Raw genomic sequence first — 6,433 nt, 5'->3', positions numbered from 1 at the left:
CGTTCGTCTGACGAATACGTACGTAACACTGACCAAATATAGCTTCTTTTTAAGGAACGCAATCTATATCGCGATCTATAACATAGAATCCACAGAGTATAATGACACTGCGCAAACGCTGGACTTAACAGAGCTTATTCTACAATGAAAATATAACGCTTTGGGATATGAACAGCTTTTAAGCCTACACAGAAGATCAGGCGGCGTACCAACAGCCGAGGGAGCTGTGAAAACTTGAGCTACGCTATATTCAAATCATTCCATATCCTAATCAGCTACAAGATGGCTTAAAAAGACTCTCATACACCCGGGCCTTAATTACTTACGCAGTTGTAAAAATATGGTTTGTAGGTGTCGTCAAGCGTTGTTGTCATTTTAATATAATTGGGATGCGATATAAAGGGTTGCAGTGTCTTGTGAATAGCTCACGGTTCAAGAAGCTGGATGTCAGAGATCTGGTATTGCTTGCATGGTGCGCGTAAAAACATTATGTACACAGTGTTTTCTCGTTAGTGTTTGTATACAAAGCTGTTTAGTCCTGATGTGGTAGAAATAACAGTCAACATTCTTGCACAGTATGCCACATAAGCACCAGGTCTGAGAGAGACGAGTTTTACCGCAATGTTTGTGGGCGTGGTGTGCAGCTGCTGTTGTAATTAATTAGTTTTGTCTAGTTTAGTTTAGTTTAGTTTGTAATTAATTAGTTAGTGGTTGTTGTCATTTTATTATAATTCGGATAGATAGATAGATGGATAGATAAAAGGTTTATTGCAAAACTAGTGTTAACAACGTTACAATTAAAATAAATTTTGCAAACAATATATCATCAGGCAGTATAAAACTGAATTTGATGATATCTACAATAATAATGTCCTATGGTAAGACATAATCATCACTTAAATTGTTGGTTCGTAAAATTATATCACTACAACTAAAAACCATCTTTCGAATATGCTGCTGAAGGACTATTAGTTCAGAAATGGAAATACGTCGACGATATGACACTACTGGAGACAAGGTCGATCCACGCTCCGTCATATTTAAACAACGTACTCGCATGCGATATAAAGAGTCACAGGGTGTTGCGAGGAGCTCAGGATTCAAGAAGCTGGATGTCAGAGATCTGGTATTACGTGGTGCGCGTTAAAACATTCTGCATACAGTGTTCTCTCATTAGTGTTTGTATACAAAGCTCTTTAGTCCTGCTGTGGTAGAAATAACAGTCAACATCCCTGCACGCACAGTTTGGATGCCACTTAAGCCCCAGGCCTGAGAGAGACGAGTTTTACCGCAATGCTTGTGGGCGTGGTGTGCAGCTGCTATTGTAATTAATTAGGGGAAGCGACATGCGTGTGTATTGGTGTCAGGAGATCAGACCAGTTACCCAGGTGTCTGGAGATCAGACCGGTTACAAGGGGTGTCAGGCTATTTGACCGCTTTTATCATAACAGCAGGTATATAATCACACCACTAAAGTTTACAACATCAGTCTGCTACGAGAACACAATTTGTACGGTCAGTGTCTTCATTGGGTAAGCTGCATGATGATATTTATCTTAATTCCGTTGAATTATTTTTGTGATGTGATATTTTCGTGAAGCCACAGTCGTAAAATCGCGCGTGATGTATATATGCTAATGATTTGATTTACAGGATAAACAGTTAAATAATGAACATAAATAACGCGGCCTTCGATGTAAAGATATTTGTATTCTCTTTTCTCTTTACTAATTTGTAGGAGAGCCTATATAGACATTGATTCTACGCCTGTGACGAGACCGTCTTCGAAGCAAAACACGTGATCGCAGCTTAAGCGCCAGAAAGGGGAGAATTCTCACGCGTGTGACCAGTACGTGGCAGCCTTCCCTGAATCACGATGGAATACGTGACAATTCATTCCGGGGGAAAACCATATAAGTGCAATCAGTGTGATATCGCCTTTACCTGTCTCAGTGCTGTGAAGACACACATAAGAAAGCACACGGGAGAGAAACCATATAAGTGCGATCTGTGTGATGCTGCCTTCTCCTGTCTGAGTAATGAGAAGACACACATGAGAACTCACACGGGAGAGAAACCATATAAGTGCGATCTGTGTGAAGCCGCTTTCTCTTGTCTGGGTAATGCGAAGACACACATGAGAACTCACACGGGAGAGAAACCATATAAGTGCGATCTGTGTGATGCTGCTTTCTCGCATTTGTGTGCTGTGAAGACACACATTAGAACTCACACGGGAGAAAAACCATATAAGTTCGATCTGTGTGAAGCCGCATTCTCCACTCTGGGTCATATGAAGACACACATTAGAACTCACACGAAAAAAAACCCGTATAAGTGCGATCTGTGTGATGCTGCCTTCTCGCAGTCGTGTCATATGAAGGCACACATGAGAACTCACAGGAAAGAAAAAATCATTCAAATATAACATTTAAAGTGAAGCTTTCGCTCTGAAGACACTCTATAACCACACACGACAATGTATAATAATTCTAGAGTGATGTCGTACAGATGTAAGCAGAAAGTATATCTCGAACTGTCAGACTCACATGTAAGAGCAGCTTGGCTCTGTGAAAACGCGAGCACACAGTACACATGTGAACTGGAGCAGTGTGGAATCCCAACGAATGCAACTGTTACAGCTTCTCTCCAATTTGGAAGCTGAACTAGGAATTACTTCGTGAAACCTCTTATGTTATACAACCTGATGGTGACATGTTTGTATTTTTAATGAGTATTACTATACCTAACGTGTGACCATTATACAATCGTGTAAATTTGATACCATTTGTGAAGAATAATATGTTTGAAGACTGATCTAATAAAACGCATAGTACGTATTATTATTTGTAATTTTCATGTCTCTCCCCGAGAAGGGAAATCTGTATATGTGTATGTATAAATACCTACGCGCACTCATGCACGCACATGCACACACGCACGCAAACACTACAGAAGAGAACCAACAACAACAACAGAATGATGAATTGGAGAAAAGGAAAAAGAATGTTGATAAAAACAGACAGACACTGTGTGGGATTTCTCTTTATAAACGATTGTGTCATCAGAAATACACTCCATCAAAATGCATCGAAAAAGCACTTGATATCCTGTACTCCCGATAACATGCATGTAAGTTGTTAATGCAAATTGTGCGTTTGTTTTTAATCGAAAAACGGATTCAAATTGAATGTCTTGAATTCTAGTTTATTATGTGAAATACAAAATAAACTGCAATGCCAATACTTGCCACACATTAATATTCATCACTGAACAATAATAATGTGCACGTACGACATACACACGCACAGGTACAGATCTCATACACATGACATCACATTTCATCAACATATTCAGTACATTTTAATTATAAAACCTAGACAGGGATTTGACTTAGTAATATCTGACTATGATGCTAGTGCGAGTGAGACCCTACCAGTGTAAGATATGTTGAATATCTATACTATTAAAGTAAAACATTTCGGCTAAAAACTCCGGAGGGGTGAATGGCTGGGCATGAAACGCACACCACGTGTCGACAATGATTCCGTATCCTGCCTCTCAACTTTGGAAGAAAATGTAACCTCCGAAAATGTGATTTTGCGAGAGAAACCTTGAAAATGTGTACACAATCTATAAATAGAACGAGGGATATCTTAAATATATCTTGACATAAAGTAATCGACTTCTATACATGCTGAATTGTGCGCACACGGACCCCAGATGGGTCGTCTTACTGACGAATTACCTAACAACGCGGCTTTACCGTCGCCGCACACATCACCGACTACAGTGGCGCCGCCTAGGTGACCATACTCCGTGTTGGAATGATTAGCAGACATCATTGGTGACCAATGTGGCTTTCTCAACGCAAATAATTAATTAACTAAGCTACAACGATAAATGTTAACGCTACATGACTATATTATCGAATTACATAACCCCGGATCGCCGATGACGACGACCTACCTGGTGGTATTGAGACAGCCACAGATGTACGTGATCGTGTCAAAACCTCATGCGAATTTCCACGAAATAGTCGCTATCGACCTGCTATAATTACAATTCACCAATCGTACGTTGTTTACGAGCGATTACAAACCGAATGATACCGAATTTAATGGCATCGCGGAAGCTAACACATCACGGCGCACGCTACACGAGGGATGAGCACGTACGGGTTTTCTCATGCACGCACGCACGCACGCACGGGTTTTCTCACCGCATTTCATACCGACGCGTGCCATAACAACGTTATAGATTTATACTTGAAATAAGGAGACTAATCGGTCAACATCTAAAATCATTAAGTTAAGAGAAAAGTTACGAGAATTTTTAATTCTCTTAACTTTACGAAGTTTCTGGCAACGCTTTAAGAGAAAAAGTTAATGTTAAGGTTAATTTTTTTTCTGACAACGGGCCCCTGCCATATTTACAATTCATCAATCATACGTTGTTTACGAGCGATTACAAACCGAATGATACCGAATTTAATGGCGTCGCGGAAGCTAACACTCCACGGCGCACGCTACACGAAGGATGAGCACGCACGGGTTTTCTCACGCACGCGCGCACGGGTTTTCTCACCGTATTTCATACCGACGCGTGCCATAACAACCTTATGGATTCATACTTGAAATCAGGAGACCAATCGATCAACGTTTAAAATCAAATCAATTAAAAATCATATTATCTAATCATTATCATCTGATCTAATATCAATATAAAATCAAAATCACATCTAAATCAGGTAACTACTGCGAGTATGCGACTACAGAGCAATGATTGGGTGTGGACACGGAAATTAGATTGAGTTTCAGGTGCCACATTTCTTGTCGCCATAGCAACAGTAGATGCTTTACTAAATAACTTCAATTACTTATCTGAGTTTATTTGACTAATGACTATAAAGGTGCGTTATATCTCATTTTGAATTTACTAGTGAATATATATACTTACACATACATAAGCACGCCCCCAAACGCGATCACGCACACGCACACACACGCGCGCACACATGTACACACATATACACGCACACACGTACATACGCACGCACACACGCACGCGCACACTTGGGAGCACGCAGTACATAATACACATACATATATCTATGATATATATACATAGCTACATCTCATAGTGGACAAACACGTGCGTACTGCACCTCCCCTCATGACCGCAGCAAGAGCGTGACCCTCCTACACCACGCGTTCACACGACCCCCTTCCCCGCTCACACAAGACACCCCCACGCTCACTAATTTAAAATTATATTATCTAATCATCATCATATGATCTAATATCAATCTAAAATCCAAATCAAATCTAAATTAGGTGACTATCGCGAGTCGGCGACTACAGAGCAATGGTCGGGTGTAGACACGGAAATAAGATTAAGTTTTAAATGCTGAGTTTCCTGTCGTCATAGCAACAGTAGATGCTTAACTAACTAACTTCAATTACTTATCTGAGTTTATTTAATTAACGACTATAAAAGTGAGTTATATGTCATTTGGAATTTACAAGTTAATATATATACGTACACATGCACGCGCACGCCCACAAACACGCATGCGCACACACATGTACACATATTATATACACACACACACACACACACACGTACACACGCACGCACGCCCGCGCACGAGCACGCGCACAATCGGGAGCACGTAGTACATAATACACATACATATATCTATGGCATATAATACACGCGCACACTCGGGCGCACGTAATACACATACATATATCTATGCTATATTTCTCGCAGCAGTCTAGCAGATACAAGTACGTGTATATATTCGTCCAAACACTCGTTATTTTAACAGATACTGGGCATATGCAACCCAGTATATTACCGCTTGGTACATTAGCAAGTATTCTAGAATTTTATCTATGCTGAATAGTCTAAAATAAGGGTTCGCGCATGCGCAGTAGCTGACTGAATTATTCATTTTTTAATTTTAAAACATATTTAAAATGGAGCCGGGCTACCCACAAGTAGATTTCCGCGATAAATATCCATCGCCATGGTTCTGTTAAAAGATTATACGACGCCCTAGCCTGCAGGGTACCCCGGACAGAGCGTTTCTCGCAGCAGTCTCTCAGATACACGGGCACACGTTGTACATAATACACATACATATATCTATGACATATATACATAGGTACATTTCATCGTGGACAAACACGTGCGTACTGCACCGCTCCCCCCCCCAGTCCGCAGCAGGAGGCGTGACCCTCCCCCACCATGCGCTCACACGATCCCTTTTCCCGCTCACACAAGACACCCTCACGCTCAACACTCCTCCCCATTTACACAACCTCACGCGCCCGCACCCCTTCCCCACGCACCCTCACATACCCCTGCGCTTAGCCCCTCCCCCCTCCCCCCGGTCAGTGGTCGTACATTGTCGTGACGTACGTCT

Source organism: Priapulus caudatus, unplaced genomic scaffold (assembly GCF_000485595.1).
Source record: "Priapulus caudatus unplaced genomic scaffold, Priapulus_caudatus-5.0.1 Scaffold2193, whole genome shotgun sequence".
Taxonomy (NCBI): Eukaryota; Metazoa; Priapulida; class Priapulimorpha; order Priapulimorphida; family Priapulidae; genus Priapulus; species Priapulus caudatus.
This window is presented reverse-complemented; position numbering follows the sequence as displayed.